This window comes from Saccopteryx leptura, chromosome 11, assembly GCF_036850995.1.
Source record: "Saccopteryx leptura isolate mSacLep1 chromosome 11, mSacLep1_pri_phased_curated, whole genome shotgun sequence".
NCBI classification, from domain to species: domain Eukaryota; kingdom Metazoa; phylum Chordata; class Mammalia; order Chiroptera; family Emballonuridae; genus Saccopteryx; species Saccopteryx leptura.
The window spans coordinates 62197642-62209395 of record NC_089513.1 but is presented as its reverse complement, the minus strand read 5'-3'; positions in this window follow the sequence as shown (position 1 = coordinate 62209395).

Here is an 11754-nt window from a genome sequence, read left to right as displayed (position 1 = left end):
ACTTCCTTCCGGTGGTCGTGTCGACCGCTCAGGTAATTTGACATGCAGAAGCCATGGTGCTGGGCGCTGTGCAGGCTTCTTGAGCCCTCCTAGGGCCTTGAGTGGACCACTGTGTCCGGGAGGTGCAGAATCTTCCTGCAGAAGCCTGTGGCCCCACACCTTCCCGCCCTTTCAGTCCAGGACAAGGGGTTTTATTCTTGGCTGTGACAACAGTCATCAGTGCACATCTGGTCCCTGATCATGAGCCTGGCCTTGGCCAGACCCATGGGTAAGCTAGGAGAGTTTCCACTCCACCCCGGACTGCAGCATCATGTGGACGGTAGTAGTAGGCATGTGGCTGCTTCCCTGGGATGTGCTGTGCAGAAAAGTAGTGGTTTGCGCTTGGAGCCAAGTGACAGACCGTTTCCAGGGTAAAGTGAGAAAAAGCTTCCTACTTACCTAGATGTCAAAGCTGACATGCTTGTCCTGGACCAGGCCTCACCCCAAGCCCCAAGCAGCCCGTCTGCCCTCTGCTGCCTCCACACTTGCCAGCCCAGAGTGGGCTCAGAGATGCAGGCAGGAGGCAGCCAGCAAGCACTGCAAAACACGGAGACAGGCTGGGTGCTCTGGGCCCCCAGCAACTCAGGAGAGCTGCTTCCAGGGAAGCGCTTCAGTTTCTGTTGCTCTCCGCCTATGGCCACACCAACCTCATCGGGGAGCAGGGCCAGAGGAGCCGCATTGGAGCGGCCACATGCATGGTTTGGGTGCCAGGTTCTGCCTTGGCTCACTGTGACGCCAGGCTGGCCCTCTGGACCTCACTTCCTACCTGTTCACTGAAAGTTGAGCAGTGCCTCTTGTTCATAATGGGAGAAAACCTCTTTTTCCTGGGGGGCAAGAACTGTGATAGCCACCTCTACATAATTTCATCCACCACCCCCACCCCGTAACTTCTAGAGTCCTTGGGAAGAAACCGCTTGTCCCTGTTTTACAAGTGCAGAAATAGAGTGTGACTAAAGTCACACAGCCACTTAGCAGAGCCAGGACTAAGTGCTCAAGGCCCTCTTTCTACTCTAAGATCATGCTTGGCTGTGGGCCTATCTGCAGGTACCTCTGCTAGGGGCGTAGTCGGGGGAGGAGTGAAGGGCACAGGGCAGCATGACCCACTCCCGGGAGCCTCTCATGCTGCCTGGAGCTGGGTCCCTGCAGGAAACCTGCCCTGGCTTGGGAGCAGCCCCAGCCTCAGCTGACGTCCCTACTTCAGTCCCACCACTTTCTCCTACCTGCCGATGCCCCTCCTTCGCCAGCTCCTGCTGAAAGCCCTAAGCGGGTTTAATTCATTGGGAAGAAGTCCTCAGGAAGCTCGTGCAGTGGGGAAGATAAATGAGCTTCCCGTCTCTACCCGAGAGCCAAGGAAGAGCATGGCTTCCTGACCTGAGGGCCAGGGGTACCCACAGCATACCATCTGAGGGTCAGCAAAAGCCCCAGTACAAAACACTTCAACACCCACCACTGCCTGGATCTGGAGAGTCACAGGAGTACCCCCTTAGTGGCAGTGCCCACCTCACTCCTCCGCCTCCAACTTTCTTTACTCCCTATCTCTCTGCTTAGGGCCTTTTGTCAGCATACCTTCACAATCACCTACTCCTTTACGTTCAACACATTGCCAAGCTGCTGAGGGTAAATGGGTCAGGACCTTCTACTCAGCTTCCATCTTGCAGTAGGGGTTCTGCAGCATCCACCAAGGCTCTGGGCCTTTTCCCAGTTTCCCTCACTGTCCTGCAAAGCCCAGCTCAGTGAGGCTAGAAAGATCCAAATGTCCACCAGACGGGGGCTGGCTAGGGCATTTCTCTTACATGCTGAGTTAGAAGAATCTTCAAGACGTGCTGTTGAGGAAAAGTTAAAAAGGCAAGAAGCAGAACAGTGTATACTACTCTGTGTTTAAAAAGGGGGAGATAAAGCCTGATCTTTGTGGCACTGTGGAGAATGTCAACCTGGAGTGCTGAGGTTGCTGGTTAGAAACCCTGGGCTTGCCCAGTCAAGGCACATACAAGAAGCAACTACATGGAGTCGATGCTTCCTGCTCCTCCCCTCCCTCCTCTCTCTCTCTCTTTCTCTCTCTAAAAATCAATAAATAAAATATTTTATAAAATGGAGGAGATACGAAGTAGACTGCATCAGGAAAAGAGATAGCAATTTTTCACAAAACTGAACACATACCTACCCAAGAGAAAAATATATGCCTACACAAAGACTTTTACAGAAATGTTCTTTGCAGCCTATTTGTAATAGCTGATAAGTGAGAACAGCGTGTGAGTGGATGAGTAAATGGTGCTCACCCATACAATGGCCTTGTACATAGCAATCAGAAAGAACAAACTATGGTAACACACAAGCACGTGTGTCAAGAGCATGAATCTCATTGTCCAAAGTGGATTGAAAGAAACAAATCACAGCAGAGTGCTTACACGTCATATGATTTCATTTTTATGAAGTTCTAGAGCAGATAAAGCTAACCTATGGTGAGAAAGGCCAGAACACTGTTGCCTCTGGTGTGTTGAAGATTGGAAAGAGGCACAAGAGAACTTTCTGGGGTGACAGTACCATCCTTGATAGGGTTTGCATTTCATTTGTCAAAACTATGGAATGGTACCTAAAATCAGTGCATTTCACTGTATATAAATTTAACCTTAATATCTATATAAACAGCCCCCAGCCCCTCCCATGTGCATCCAGGCCCAGCACAGGCAACTTTCAGGCCCTTGTTGCTTTGTAACTCCTAACAGGTAGTCCTGGGTCAGTCATAGGCAGCATGTGGCATTGACCTGCACTAAAATCCATTCCATTGGTCAGCTTCAGACCAAAATAGCACTACTCAATTTGCTCCATAAGTGGACCACCCAAAGGGAGGTCTTGGCAGGTACCAGACCCCACTAGAGTAAACGTGGGGTTAGCCTCTTCACAGCTTGTGTACTGTGGTCATGGCCATTCCTCATAGCCAGTCAGCCTGATAGTCAGTCCCATCCACTGAGAAGTCAACAGCAATCAAGGCTCAACTACAACAGGAGGGCAAACAAGGGGCCTTCCTGGAGCACCTGGACTAGATAATTAGGTATGCCACACCATGGAGCCTTACAGGACACCTACTACATGAGGCCACAGTGCCAAGACTGGGAGACAGCAGACCTACCTAACATGAAAACAAACAGAGAGGCAGCCCAAATAGAGACAAGCCCCAAGTGAAAGAACAGGAGAAATCTCCAGAAAAAGAACTAAATGAAATGGAGGCAAGCAATCTACCAGATAACAGAGTTCAAAACACCAGTTACAAAGATGCTCCAGGAACTTAGGGGAAAAATAGATGAACTGAAAACTTCAACAAAGATATACTAAGCATAAAAAGGGACATAAAAACCATAAAAAAAAAAACCCAGTCAGCCTGACTAGTGGGTAGCACAGTGACTAGAACATCAACCTGGGACAATGAGGTCCCAGGTTCGAAACCCTGAGCTTGCTAGCTTGAGCACGGGCTCATCCAGCTTGAGCACAGGGTTGCCAGCTTGAGCATGGAATCGTCCATATGATCCCAAAGTCACTGGCTTGAGCCCAGGGTCTCTGTGTGGGGTTGAGCAAGGGGACATTGGCTCAGCTGGAGTACCCCGGTCAAGGCACATATGAGAAGCAGTCAATGAACAACTAAAGTGATGCAACTATGAGTTGATGCTTCTCATCTCTCTTCTGTCTGTCCGTCTGTTCTCTCAAATAAAATAAAATAACCAGTCAGAAATAAAGAATATAATATCTGAAATGAAGAATACACTAGAAAGAATCAACATCAAATTAGATGAAGCAGAGTATTGAATCAGTGATTTAGAAGACAAGCAGAAAACACCCAAGTAAAACAGAAAAAATTTATTTTAAAATGAGGCTTTTTAAAGGACCTCTAGCACAACATGTAACAATATTCACATCACAGGGGTACAAGACAAAGAAAGACAGAGCAAGGAATTGAGAATCTATATATTTGAAAAAGTAACAACTAGAAACTTTCCTAACCTGATGAAGAAAAAGACATAAAAATCCAGCCCAGGAAGTGCAGAGAGTCCCAAACAAGATGAACCCAAAGGGGTCCACACCAAGAGACATAATTAAAATAAGAAGGGTTAAGCCTGACCAGGCGGTGGCACAGTGGATAGAGCATCGGACTGGGATGCGGAAGACCCAGGTTCAAGACCCCGAGGTCGCCAGCTTGAGCGTGGGCTCATCTGGTTTGAGCAAAGCTCACCAGCTTGGACCCAAGGTTGCTGGCTCGAGCAAAGAGTTACTCGGTCTGCTGCAGCCCCACAGTCAAGGCACGTATGATAAAGCAATCAATGAACTAAGGTGTCACAACGAAAAACTAATGATTGATGCTTCTCATCCGTCCTGTCTGTCCTTATCTATCCCTCTCTCTGACTCTCTGTCTCTGGAAAAAAAAAATAAGAAGGGTTAAAAACAAAGAATGTTAAAAGCAGCAAGAGAAAGACAATTAGTTGCTGACAAGAGAGATCCCATAAGAGTGTCCACTGATTTCACAACAGAAACCTTTCAGGGCCTGACCTGTGGTGGCACAGTGGATAAAGTGTTGACCAAGAACACTGAGGTCACCAGTTGGAAACCCTGGGCTTGCCCAGTTAAGGTATATATGGGAGTGGATACTTCCTGCTCTTCCCCTCTTCTCTCTCTCTCTCTCTCTCTCTCCCCTCTCTAAAATTTTTAGAGATAAATTTAAAAATTTAAAAAATAAAAAACTTTTCAGGCAGAAGGGATTGGCACAAAATATTCAAAGTGATGAAAAACAAAGGCCTTCAACAATGATTACTCTACCCAGAAAGGCTATCATTTAAAATTGAAGGAAAGAGCCCTGGCTGGTGGCACAGTAGATAGAGTTTCACCCCAGAGTGCTAAGGTCACCAATTTGATCCCAGGGTCAGCAATTCAAGCCTGGGGTCGCCAGCTCAATCCTGGGGCTCATGGCTCAATCCTGAAGGTATCAGCTTGCACCTGAGGGTGCTAGCTTGATCCCAAGGGCTCTGGTTTGACCCCCAAGGTCGCTGGTTCGAGCCACAGTGAGGGAACATATGAGAAGCATGGAACAACAAATTGATGCCTCTTTCTCTGTCTCTCTCTTCCCTCCTCCCTTTTTCTCAAATAAATAAATAAAATTGAGAGATAAAAAACTTCCCAAACAAGAGACAGCTAAAGGAGCTCATCTCCACCAAACCAGTATTACAAGAAATGTTAACGAATCTTCTTTAAGAAGAAAGAAGAAACCATAAATGTGAATAATAATAATTACTTTAAATCCTATAAATGGATAGCGCTCCAATCCAAAGACATAGGGTACCTCAATCAATAAGAAAAAGACTTATACATATGCTGCCTACAAAAGATCCTATTCAGATCAAAAGACACACAAATTTTAAGTAAAGGGGTAGAAAAAGATATTTCATGGAAAAGGAAATGAAAAAAAGAGCTGAAAACTTGTATTAGGCAAAATGACTTTTAAGGCTATGATAGACAAGGACATTACATAATGATAAGAAATCGACCCAATAAGAGCATATAACCCTTGTAAAACATTTATGCACCCAACATAGGAGTCCCTAAATATATAAGGCAGATATTGATGGACATAAAGGGAGAGATGAACAGTAATACAAAGTAAAAAACTTTAACACTCCATTGACATCAATGGGTAGATCTTCCAGATGAAAAATCAACAAAGAAATAGCAGTTTTAAATGACACATTAGACCAGATGGATTTGATTGATACTTTTAGAGCATTTTGCCCCAAAGCGAAAGAATATACATCCTTTTCAAATTCATATGAAATATTTTCCAGGACAGACTACATGTCAAGCCACAAAACAAGTCACAATTTTAAGAAAATTGAAATTATATCTTAACTGACCATAACAGTATGAAATTAGAAATCAATTACAAGAAGGAAACTGAAAAAAAAGCACAAACACTTGGAAACTAAGTAGTATGTTACTAGACAATGAATGGGTTAACAGTGAGATAAAGGAGGAAATCAAAAGACAGCTTGAGACCAATTAAGATGAAAATAACGAACCCAAATCTATGAAACAGTGAAAGCAGTCCTAAGAGGGAAATTCACAGCAATACAGGTCTAGAAACAAGAAAAAATGTCAAATAAACAATCTCATCTTAAATCTAAAGTAACTAAAGGAGAACAAGAAACACCCAAAGTGAGTAGAAGGGAAATAATAAATACTAGAGCAAAAATAAACCAAATAGAGTCTTTAAAAGTCAAAAAAATCAATGAAACTAAGAGCTGGTGCTTTGAAAAAGTAAACAAAATTGATAAACGTTTAACCAAAGTCATCATGAAAAAAATAGTAAGGACCCAAATAAAATCAGACATGATAGAGGAGAAGTGACAACTGACTCAACAAATACAAAGGATAAGAAAATACTAGGAACATTAAATGCCAACAAATTGGACACCTGGAAGAAATGGACAAATACCTAGAAAGATAACAATCTTATAAGACTGAGTCAAGAAGAAATAGAAAATCTGGGCCCTGGCTGGTTGGTTCAGTGGTAGAGTGTTAGCCCAGCGTGTAGAAATCCCAAGATCAATTCCTGGTCAGGGCACACAGGAGAAGCAACCATCTGCTTCTCTACCCCTTCTCCCCCATCTCTCTCTCTCTCTCTCTCTTCTTCTCCCGCAGCATGGCTTCAATAGTTCAAGCAAGTTGGCCCCAGGCACTGAGGATGGCTCCATGGCCTTGCCTCAGGCATTAAAATAGCTCAGTTGCCCAAGCAACAGAGCAGTGGCCCCAGGTGGGCAGAGTATTGCCCCGTAGGGAGCTTTCTGAGTAGATCCCGGTTGGGTCACATGTGGATGTCTATCTGTCTGCCTCCCTGCCTCTCAATTAAAAATAAAATTCATAAGGGGGTAAGGCGCCCAAGCACATTTTACAAGTCCAGCATTACCTTGATTTTAAAACCAAAGACATTACCAAATAAGAAAATTATAGGACAATAGCTCTGATAAGCTTAGGTGCAAAATCAACAAAATATCAACAAACCAAATTCCGCAATACATAAAAATATCATACATCTTGATCAACTGGGATTTATTCCTGGGATACAAGGTTGGTTCAATATCCACAAATCAATTAACATGATACATCATATAAACAAAATGAAGAATAAAAATCATATGATCATATAAATAGATGCAGAAAACGTATTTGACAATATCCAGCACCCATTTATGATAAGAACTCTCAGCAAAGTGGGAAGAGAGAGAATATACCTCAAGTAATAAAAGCCATATTTGACAAACCCACAGCCAACATCATATTCACTGAAGAAAAGCCAAAGTATTTTTCTGAAGATCAGGAATAAGACAAGGATGTCCACTTTTATAATTCTTATTCAAATAGTATTGGAAATCCTAGCCACAGCAACCAGATAAGAAAAAGAAATAAAAGGCATTGAGCCTGACCAGGCAGGCAGTGGTGCCATGGATAGAGCATCAGACTGGGATATAGAGGACCCACATTCAAAACTCTGAGGTCACCAGCTTGAGTGCAGACTCATCTTGTTTGAGCAAGGCTCACCAGCTTGAGCCCAGGGTCGCTGGCTTGAGCAAGGGGTCACTTGGTCTGCTGTAGCCCTCCAGTCAAGGCACATATGAGAAAGCAATCAATGAACAACTAAGGTGCCACAATTAAGAATTGATGCTTCTCATCTCTCCCTTCTTGTCTGTATGTCCCTTTCTATCCCTCTCTCTGACTCTCTCTGTCTCTGTCACACACACACACACACACACACAAAAGTCATTGAAATTGGAAAGGAAGAAGTAAAACTCATTATTTGCAGATGACATGATACTGTATATAGAGAACACTAAAGAGTCGACCAGAAATAATACTAGAACTAATAAATGAATTCAGTAAAGTAGCAGGATACAACATAAATATCCAGAAAGTAAATGCATTTTTATACACCAATAATGACTATCAATAAGGGAAACTAAGAAAAAGTCCCATTTACAATTACATACTTTTTTTTTAAAGCTAGGAATAAACTTAATCAAGAATGTAAAAGACCTGTACTGGGAAAATTTAAAACATTAAAGAAAAAATTAGAGAAGATACAAAAAAAAAAAAAAGGAAGCATATATTATGCTTGATAAAATTAACATCATTAATATATCTATACTACCTTAAGTAATCTATAGATTTAATGTAATCCCTATCAAAAAACCAATAGCATTTTTCACAGAACTAAAATAATCCAAAAATTTATGTAGAACCACGAAAGACCACCAAAAGGAACTACATTAAACTAAAAAGGTTTTGCACAGCAAAGGAAACCATCAACGAAACAAAAAGTCAACCTACTCAGTAGGAGAACATATTCACCAATGATACATCTGATAAAGGGATAAAGGGTTAAAATACAAAATTTATAAAGAACTCATACACATCAACAAAAAAACAATCCAATTTCAAAAATGAACAAAGATCCTGAACAGACACTTCTCCGAAATGGACATACAGATGGCCAATAGAAATATGAAAAGATTTAGCCTGACCAGGCGGTGGCGCAGCGAATAGAGCGTCAGACTGGGATGCGGAGGACTCAGGTTCAAGACCCTGAGGTCGCCAGCTTGAGCACAGGCTCATTTGGTTTGAGCAAGGCACACCAGCTTGGACCCAAGGTTGCTGGCTCGAGCAAGGGGTTACTCGGTCTGCTGAAGGCCCACGGTCAAGGCATATATGAGAAAGCAATCAATGAACAACTAAGGTGTCTCAACGAAAAACTGATGATTGATGCTTATCTCTCTCCCTTCCTGTCTGTCTGTCCCTATCTATCCCTCTCTCTGACTCTCTGTAAAAAAAAAAAATAATAAAATAAACAATTAAAGAAAAGAAATATGAAAAGATTTTTAAAAAATGAAAAGATGCTCAACATCACTAATCAAATCATCAAAGAAATGCAAATTGAAACCACAGTGAGATATCACCTCACACCTGTCAGAATGGCACTCATCAATAAATCAACAATCAACCGTGTTGGCAAGGATGTGAAAAATAGAAAACTCTTGTGCACTATTGGTGGGATTGCAGATTGGTGCAGCCACTATGGAAAACAATGTGGAGGTTTTCCAATAAGTTAAAAATAGAACTACTTTATGCCCTAGTGATTCCACTTCTGGGTAAATATCCAAAGAAATCCAAAACTAATTTAAGACATTTGTACCCCTGTTTCCATTGCAGTGTTATTTATAATAGTCAGGATATGGATGCAACCCAAGTGCCCATCAATAGACAACTGGATAAGAAGAAGAGGTGCATATTTACAATGGAACAGTACACAGTAATAAAGAGGAATGGAATCAGCCCTGGCTGGTTGGTTCAGTGAATCGAGTGTGGGCCTGGTGTGCAGATGTCCCTGGTTTGATCCCTGGTCAGAGCACACATGAGAAGCAACCATCTGCTTCTCTCATCCTCCTTTCCTCCTCTCTCCTTCCCCTCTCACAGCCAGTAGCTCAACTGGTTCCAGCATTGCCCTGAGCACTGAATAGCTCAACTGGTCCAGCCAAGCTTCGGCCTCAGGCACTGAGGATATCTCTGTTGATTTGAGCATCAGCCCCAGACCGGGATTGCCAGGTAGATCCCAGTTGGGACGCATGTGGGAATCTATCTCCCCTCTCACTTCAAAAAAAAAAAAAAAAAAGAATGAAATCTTACCATTTGCAACAACAGAGGAAGGACCTGGAAGGTATTATGCTAAGTGATTTCACTTATATGTGGAACTTAAAGAACAAAATAAACAAACAAAACAGAAAAAGCCTCATAAATACAGAAAATAAACTGAGCATTGCCAGATGGGAGGGGCAGTAGTGGGTTGCAGCCGTTTCACACCACTTTGGCAGAACTGATACCGAAATTTTGTTGAGCTCAGCAAACTGGTTGTTAAAATGGCACTTGTAATCGGGGTTCTCTCTAAGGTGGATACCTGGGCAGCTGCCCAATGTGGAAGTCACAAATTTACGTTCCTTAGTCTTTTTTTTTTGTTTCTCCTTTTTCAGAAAGGAAGGTATTTTCTTCAGTCTTTTTATTTATTTATTTATTTATTTATTTATTTATTTTTTATTCATTTTAGAGAGGAGAGGAAGATAGAGAGAGAGAGAGAGAGGAGAGACAGAGAGAGAGAAGGGGGGAGGAGCTGGGAGCATCAACTCCCATATGTGCCTTGACCAGGCAAGCCCAGGGTTTCGAACCGGCAACCTCAGCATTTCCAGGTCAACGCTTTATCCACTGCACCACCACAGGTCAGGCCTTTTTATTTATTTTTTTTATTAATCCTTAGGTTTTTTTGTTGTTTGTTTTGTTGTTGTTTTTTACAGAGACAGAACGAGAGTCAGAAAGAGGGATAGATAGAGACAGACAGGAACACAGAGAGATGAGAAGAATCAATCATCAGTTTTTCGTTGTGGCACTTTAGTTGTTCATTGATTGCTTTCTCATATGTGCCTTGACCCTGGGGCTACAGCAGACCTTGGGTCCAAGCTGGTGGGCTTTGCTCAAACCAGATGAGCCCGCGCTAAAGCTGGCGACCTCCGGGTCTCGAACCTGGGTCCTCCACATCCCAGTTCGACGCTCTATCCACTGTGCCACCGCCCGGTCAGGCAATCCTTACTCTTTTTTAATATTCATCTGCACAACAGCATATTCTAAGTACCCGTGGTAATATTCATTCCATCCATAGGTGAGAAAAATTTGATGGGACTACGCTTATAATATTTATTTATTCATTTCATAAAACTCATTATACCTTTGATAAAATACATTTTAATTGCTTCACATTTGTTACATCAGTAAACAGACATATAACCTTAAGAGGAAAAGTACCAAACAACCAAAGGGTGACAAGCTGTCATTTGTTTCAGCTTTGTGTTACACCCAAAATTCCAAGATAGTATGAATGCGCTGGTGTTCCCCAAATGGTGAAACCAATAGGAAGCTAGGGCACAATGCACCAATAGAAATACAGATTTCAAGGGTTATCTTATTCCCCATTTCAGAAGCCGTGGAAATGCTCACAACTTTCCTGAGACAAGTAGGTTTGTTGTACACAGTATTCGATCCTATTTAATCTGCGTAACCTATGCCATTTATTAATTCAGCCTAGAAACTTTTAATTAGTATTGATAAAATGAAGAAAATGTATGTTCTGACTGATATTTATCAATAGTATAAGCATAATGCTTTGTTTATAAAAGTTTATATGACTACACGTGGACAAAAACTTCTGAGAGTTTGAAGACAGACGTCTTAGAGCAAACAATGTAATAATTTTTAATTTTCAGGAATCACCATATCAAACAGAGGATGCTGAACAAGTAAAATCATTGCTCTATAAAACGGATTCTATCAATGTATCCGAGATTACAGGTCACAGACTTAGTAAAACAGCTGCAAAACAAACAAACAACAAAAAAAAAAACGCATCCCGTAAAGGTTGAGCTGAAATGCCCTAAAGATGCACTGTATATTCAAAGCATTGTTAACAAAAGCATCAAAATATTAGGTTTTGTTTATTGCTTCATGAAAGATTTTTGTAACATGAAAGATTTTTGTAACATTAATGTGCTAAGTATCCTGAACTGTACTCTGGTTTGATCTACCTTGGAATTGAATGCAACACAAGTTTTTAAAATCAGTATTCTATAAACGTGGCCATGTTAC